This window comes from Chlorocebus sabaeus, chromosome X, assembly GCF_047675955.1.
Source record: "Chlorocebus sabaeus isolate Y175 chromosome X, mChlSab1.0.hap1, whole genome shotgun sequence".
NCBI classification, from domain to species: domain Eukaryota; kingdom Metazoa; phylum Chordata; class Mammalia; order Primates; family Cercopithecidae; genus Chlorocebus; species Chlorocebus sabaeus.
This window is the reverse complement of record NC_132933.1, coordinates 24,935,996-24,944,112: the sequence shown is the minus strand read 5'-3', so window position 1 is coordinate 24,944,112 and position 8,117 is coordinate 24,935,996. Positions and strand designations below refer to the sequence as shown.

At 38.1% G+C, this 8,117-nt stretch overlaps 1 pseudogene; it reads left to right on the top strand.

Annotated features, from left to right (window-relative positions):
- The first annotated feature begins 4,535 nt into the window (after nt 1-4,535).
- On the top strand, nt 4,536-5,857 carry LOC103232967 (keratin, type I cytoskeletal 18 pseudogene; annotated as a pseudogene).
- Nucleotides 5,858-8,117: the final 2,260 nt, after the last annotated feature.

Here is an 8,117-nt window from a genome sequence, read left to right as displayed (position 1 = left end):
AAGAAAGAAAAAGGAAAAAAAAAAGAATGCTTCTAATGGTTCATGATTAATTACAAGTTTTGCTAAAGGTGTTTTGCAGATACTCATTATCAGGTGAAGAAAGTATTTTTATATTCCTAGTTTGATAAGAGTTATTTATACTAAGCTTTTATTATAAATGGAAAATAAATTTAGTCTAATTCTTTGATCATGTGACTTTAATTCTTAAAACTGATAGTGATAAATTGCATTAAAAAACTATCATTTAATTACCAGGAAAAAACTTAAGGTACTTATGATGTGTTATTCTTTTTATACGTTGCTTAATTTAGTTTACTGATTTTTTTTTATTTTCATATCTATGTTAATGAGTGATACAATCTGTAGTACCTCTTCCTTATATCATCCTTATCTCTTTTCCTGATGAGGTTATGAATAGACTCATAAATGAGTTTGGGGTATTCCCTATTTTTCTATTTTCTGTGAGAGATTGCAATCATATGGTGCTTAAATATTTCATAGTTTACAATTTTGAGTCACGTGGGTATGTGTTTTCTTTTGAGAAAGACTTTAATAATTCAGACTTTCTATTACTACCTGAGCCTTTTTGATAAGTTTTATTTTTATAGAAAATTCTGCCCTTCATCCACATTTCAAATTCATTGTCATGAAGTCATTCACAATATTATTTAATTTCATCTCAATATGTACTGAATCTGTGGTTTTGTCTAGTTTTTCTGTATTTTTACTGCATTCTGTACTTTCTGCCTTTGTTTTTAATCAATATTGGCAAAAATCTGACAATACTTTTAGTCCTTTTAAAAGTACCATGTTAGTCCTTTTAAAAATACCATGGTCTCAGTTTATTCTCTTTATTCAGTTGTTCTCAACACTTCCTATACACTAAAATCAACTTAGGAAGCTTTTTTAAAAATAGCCATGTGTTAAGGTATACACATAGAAGTTCTGATGTAACTGACCTGGGATGAGGCCTAAATATTGGTATTTTAAAAAAATGTCCAGGTAATCATAACATTGAATAAGTATTGAAAACTATTGCTTTATGTAACTCCTGAACTTTTAAATTTTCACTCGTACATTTATTTGTTCTCTACATATCCTATATTTGCTTTTGTTATAATGTTTTTTAAAATTCTTAATTTGGATATTTAACTTATTAGTTTTCAGAATTTGTATTATAAGCATTTTTAAGAATTTGTATTATAAGAATTTATATTATAAGCATTTTTACTATATACTTCTTTTTGATTATCACTTTATCTATAATCCCCCACTATACATAGACATGCACTAATTTTTTATTAAGTACTAGATGCATTTTAATTTGTATAATTTCTTCTTTGGCTCATGAGTTAAATAGCAATGTGCTTTACATTTCAAAATATAAGGGAATTTACATTTTTGTTACTTATTTCTTATCTAAATGTATTTTGGTTAGAGAATATAATCTGTATGATACTGACTCTTAGATATTTGTTAAAGTTTGTTTTATGGAGTAAGACATGATCCATTTGCTGTATGCTTGAAAAGAATATTCTCTGTTAGTTCGGAACAGTATTCTAATTATATATGTCCACTAAATTAAGCTTGTTAATTTTGTTATTCAAATCTTCTGTATCCTTACTGAGTTTTTTCTGATTGATTTATCGTTTACTTGGGGAGATATATAAGATTTTCTTGCTGTGATGATGCAGCAGTAAATTTCTCCTAGTATTCCTGAAAGATTTACTTTATTCTTCTCTATTTGCTCTCTTTTTACAGGAAATCCAGAAGGGACACCCAATCCACAGAATCCAGAACAATCACACCTGAGATTCACACTTGAGATACCACCGTGCCTAATTAGTGTTATTTGAAATTTATTGATACAGGTGAAATGTCAAAGTTCATATTAGAGAGCGGGGGTGGTCTAAGTGGGCAATTCAGGGTCTTTCAGCAGTTTCCCACAAACCATAAACAGAACTCTCTGTCTATCTGCGTCACTAGCTGTGAAAATTCAGGACCCAAACTCAAAGTACACTGCACAGTATTTAGTCAGTACTATTTCAAATAAGGATCTTCCTCTTTTTTAAGATGCTACCAACAATCCAAGAGATAAAAATAGAGGAAAACTAAACCAGGAAGACCAAGGTGATACCAATGTAGAAATCTAAAAATACATAAGGACCAAAATAACCAGAGTGATTGGTGATTTCCATAAAATAAAGATAGAATGCCTTCTGCACATGTGTGTCAAGACATCAGCTCAAACATCAGGCACCCCAGTTTTGATGATACATTTAGCTACTGGCAGTCTCAAATTAAGTACAAGCTGCTCATCCCAAAGAGAGATATCCAATTTTAAAGGGCACATTCCAAAATTCATGGAGGAACTGAGGATATGAAGATGAAACTCTGGCTAGTGCTGATGCTGGTACACACACACACACACACACACACGCACACACACACACGCACATGCACACACACAGACAATTGACCCATAAATACTCACCCCTTCTTACTTGACCTGAAGCTTTGACTTTCTTTCCCCCTCAACATTACCCTCCTTGGGCATCAGGTGTCATACGTGTTACAATGCATGAGAATGGCAGGTAACAAACCCATATTCCAGCCATATTCCTCCCTGACATCAGGTTTAAAGGCAAGAAATTTAGCATTAACTGCTTTTCCTGGGGGGGGAAAAATCACTTTCATTTTGCTCCCTCCCAATATAGTTCAGCCACTGTTATTAGAATTCACGTTTTTTACTCCACTTGAACAGTAAAACCATTGATAAGAAACCTCTCCCCATCCTCATCTCCTCTCTACCGTTCCCATTCTCTAATATTCACAATTCTACCTTCTACTTCCATGAGCTCAAAATTGTTTCTTAGCTCCCACAGATGAGCGTGAACATGTGCTATTTATCTTTCTGTGCTTGGGTTATTTCATTTTACATAATGTCCTCCAGGTTAATCTATGTTGCCATGAATGATACATTGTGTGCACATGTGGAAACATTACTCTGTATCCCATAAATATGTACAATTATTACATGTCAAGTAAAAATAAAAGATTTTTAAAAAATAGGGTAAAGACCCAGAAATTCTTTCTTTAAAAAAAGAAAAAAATCTACTGACAAATAATTTAATACCTCACACACACAAAATCAGATTCCAGCAAGTTTCCTTTTACTCTTCTGGGAGAAACTGTTTGGACAAATAACTGTGAAGAACTGAGAGGCTGGATGTCCAATACTCAAAAGACTTGATTTTGTCTCCCTCTGGAAACAAAAGCAGAGTAGAATGAGGCAACCAGGGAGTAAATGGTGCTGCTGCAGAGAAGGGAATAGCCCACACAGCCTGAGAAGCCTCACTAATAGAGCTCTTAAGCTAATGGGTATCATCCTCCTGCTGGAAGTTTAATCAATGGGGACCAGTTCCTCTTAATATCCCAAGTTCTATAGATTGCCAAATGCCCTAATTAAAATCATCTCTCAGTAGACTCTTTGTAGATTACTCTGACACTAAAATACAGAAGGGAAACTGAAATACTGGCTATTCAAGTCATCCTTGCCTCTTCTAAAGGTCTTAATTTTTACTCAACAAACATTTACTGAGTAGCTACTACATTCAGGCATTGTGTTCAGCAAAGCAGTGAATGAATTAAATATGAGCTTTGCCTTCAAGGAGTATACTGAGAAAGAGAGAAAAGTCCATAATAATTCAGAATAGGAAGAGATGATGGAATCTGTGTTTAAAATGAGGAAGAAAAAATGAACCATGAGAGTTTATATAATAACCACTTGCCAGGTGAAACACAGAGTGCCCAGTCAAATTTGAATTTCTGGTTAACAATTGTTTTTTATTTAAAGTGTGCCACATGTATTATTTGGGAGAATTTATACTTTAAAAAATCACTATTTACCTGAAATTCAAATTTAACTGGGCATCCTGTATTTTTATTTGTTAAATCACCCAACTTTACTCCCTGCCATTTCTCTTTGTGATAACCCCAGCAGAGATTTCACTGTATAGAGTCTGAGAGAGGGGGCAGCAAACCAATATGCGGGGCTTCTTTTGAACTTTATCAGCATCAAAATTCTTAGTCAGAGCCATCTTTTAAATCATATAGCAAATCACACCATTCTCATGCTTAAAACCCTTCCTTGAATTCCTGTCTCACTCAGAATAAAATCCAAACTCCTTACCAAACCCTGTCAGGCAGCACATGATCTGACTCCTGCTTACTTTTCTACATTTTATAACAGCCCTATGAAAAGGATACCACTATTAGTCTCATCCTACAGGTGAGAAAGCATACAAAAGGAGGACATGCTCTACCAGATATCAAAAGTAGTTATGTTATATCAAAAGCTATTAGAGTATTAATGGGGAGAGTAGAAAATAGATTGGAAAAATGTAAAATAATAATGTTCAATATTGGTAATGATGCAGAGCAATGGGCACTTTCAAACAACGTACTTCAAATTGGTCATGGTGTTTTTGAAGAAAATTTGGCAGTGTTTATGACCATTAAAAATATGTTCTCTGGGTCAGCAAGACCTGAGTCCTCTCCTCTGGCTCTCCTCCCCAGACAGGGTGAGCTTCACCACTCACTCCACCACCTTCTCCATCAATTACCAGTCCCTGGGCTCAGTCCAGCTGCCTAGCTGTGGCACCCTGCTGGTCAGAAGCACAACCAGTGTCTATGCAGGTGCTGGGGCCTTGGGTTCCCAGATCTCCGTGTTCCACTCCACCAGCTTCTGGGGCGACTTGCAGTCTAGTTGCCTGGCCAGGGGTCTGGTAGGAATGGGGGGCATCCACAATGAGAAGGAGACCATGCAAGGCCTGAACAACTGCCTGGCCTCCTACCTGGACAGAGTGAGGGGCCTGGAGTCAGAGAATCGGAAGCAGGAGAGCAAAATCCGGGATCACCTGGAGAAGGGATCCTAGGTCACTGACTGGGGACATTACGTCAAGACCCTGAAGGACCTGAGGGCCCAGATCTTTGCAAATTCTGTGGACAGTGCCTGCATCATTCTGCAGACTGACAATGCCCATCTTGCTGCTGATGACTTTAGAGTCAAGTATGACATAGAGCTGGCCATGCACCAGTCTGTGGAGAGCGACATCCGTGGGCTCCGCAAGGTCACTGATGATACCAATGTCACTTGGCTGCAGCTGGAGACAGAGATCAAGGCTCTCAAGGTGGAGCTGCTCTTCGTGAAGAAGAACCATGAAGAGGAAGTAAAAGGCCTAAAAACCCAGATTGCCAGTTATGGGTTGACCATGGAGTTAGATGCCCCCAAATCTCAGCACCTCTGTAAGATCAGGCAGACACCCAATACGACAAACTGGCTCAGAAGAACCCAGAGGAGCTGGACATGTACAGGTCCCAGCAGACAGAGGAGAGCACCACAGTGGTTACCACACAGGCTGCTGAGATCAGAGTTGCTGAGATGATACTCACAGAGCTCAGACATATAGTCCAGTCCTTGGAAATTGACCTGGACTAGATGAGAAATCTGAAGGCCAGCTTGGAGAACAGTCTGAGGGAAGCAGAGGCCTACTACAGCAGGCAGATGAAGCAACTCAATGGGGTCCTGCTGCACCTGGAGTCTGAGCTAGCACAGACATGGGCAGAGGGACAGCACCAGGCCCAGGAGTATGAGACCCTGCTGGACATCAAGGTCAAACTGGAGGCTGAGATCACCACCTACCACCACCTGGGGGAAGACAGGAAGGACTTCAATCTTGGTGATGCCCTATACAGCAGCAACTTCATGCAAACCATCCAAAAGACCACCACCTGCAGGATAGTGAACCGCAAAGTGGTGTCTGAGACCAACGACACCAAAGTTCTGAGACACTAAGCCAGCAGAAGCAGGGTGCCCTTTGGGGAGCAGGACAGCATCAGCAAACTAACACAGGATCAGAATACCAAACACCGCATGTCCTCACTCATAAGTGGGAGTTGAACAATGAGAACACATGGACACAGGGAGGGGAACATCACACATTGGGAACTGTCGGGGGGTGAGGCGAAAGGGGTGGGAGAGCATTAGGACAAATACCTGATGCATGAGGGGCTTAAAACCTAGATGATGGGTTGATGGGTGTAGCAAACCACCACGGCACATGTGTACCTATGTGATGAACCTGCACATTCAGCACATGTATCCCAGAACTTAAAGTAAAATTTAAAAAAATGTTCAGAGATCATTGGATACACATACACACACACACACACACACACACACACACACACACACATATATATATATCCTCTGACCTAGAATTCACATTCTAGGTATTTTCCTAGTTACATGTGTGCATATATTCACCTATACAGGCAAAAGTATAAAATAAGATCAGTGAGGATACAAACCATCTTCTTTTCAATGGTCACCTCTATCTCTAGGATAAAGGAGTGGAAGTGAGGCAGGTGGGGTCAAAAGGGACTTTTATTTTTCTATTCTTTATTAAATATTCATGGCTAGAATGTATTTGTGATTTTCATGTGCAATTAAAAATATATATTTTTTAAAAGACACAAGGCTAGATAAACACACTGCACAAGTTTTTAGTGATGCCAGAATTATGAGTAACATTTATTTCCTTTTCTTCTTGAAATAGGATACCCTTACGCTGACTGTAGATTGGCTTTATGATCTTAGAAACCTTGATGGACACAAGAGGGAAAAACTGTCATGTAAATACTGCAAGCCATTTTCTTTCGCTCAAGTGGTAAGAACTTGAATCACCTTTGGGGCAACCTGTTCTTCAGTTTTGGAGAAAGTGCCTTGAATGGCCCTTGTTACATAAATTTAAAAAAAAAAATCTATTATTCTTGGAGGAAACTATATAGTACTCTGAATGTAGATATTTTAGTCCCAAAAATAACTGTTCTCTTTGGTAATGTAAATTGCTGTATATGATTGAGTCAGGGCTCTATCTGCAGACTTTATTGCTTTGGAATGGTGGAGTGATGGCTTTCTATGAATTTAGACTACACTATGCTTGGACTGTCGCTTATTCACTTGGAGTTGTGGGAGTTTTTAGCAATTTCTCACTGGATAGTTTTAGCTGAGACCTAGAGAACTACAAAAAGATACAAAGGTGTGATCTATATCTGCTGTATAACTTTCTTACAAAGGCAAACCACAATAGGTTTACATGGTTTAAATTTGACTAGCATAGTAGTGTTCTTTACAATGTACTTTTAAATTTGAAACCAAATGACTCAAACTTTGAAAAATACACTACTGCTGAATATATCACCTTCCGATGTTACTACCTTTAGGGTTAAAGAGTACAATTCAATAAGGCTACAAGGTAGACGGTGTGGAAGTTGTTGTCTCAGACAGGTTGACATTCTCATTAGCAATAATCCTTAAAAATGACAGGGCTTGGGTATAAAAATAAGAACATGGGAATCGGTCCTCATTTGGAAGTGTTAACTTTAAAAACACACAATTTATAAATTTAGAAAAGAAGATTTTATTTCTTGTGAAGGATTACAGCCTGCAAGGTGGCCATCCTACAGTCTGGGAAGTGTGCCTCTGGCAAAGACCAAAGACAGACATTTCAAAGGAAGAGGGGTTAGAGTAGGAGCTTTATGCTGAAGAGGTTGGCTAAGTATATGTATTCAACAGGTTACAGGAGGAGCTAACAAAAAATCATGAAAGTAGTCCTGACACATGCATATTGAACAAACATGCATGTAACATATGGCCTATGTTCACCTTGGAGCGGAGACTTAACATTTAAATGTATTCTAATCAGGCCGTATATATCAAAAGGTGTTTTCAGGATACAAAGGCATTCAAGTGCACAGCCAGAACCAGTCCATGGTCAGTGGTCTTCTTATCAAGATAAAGTCACTGAAATCAATCTGTTGTCCAATTAATCCAATTCAAGCTGTGGTTATGGCTAGTGGAACAAGAGTTCAGTTAGTCAGTGTCTGTGGACTGGATGAGTTGTAATTGGTTTAATATTGCTTATCTTGAGGCCATTGCTTGTTTAGCTGCTAGAGAAAAAAGAAAAGCCTTATGGCAGTTAGGACATAGTTTATTCTTTAATTTTAGGGGTGTGTAACTTAACCTTTGCCTGGCATGACTCTAAGTCCTGTTT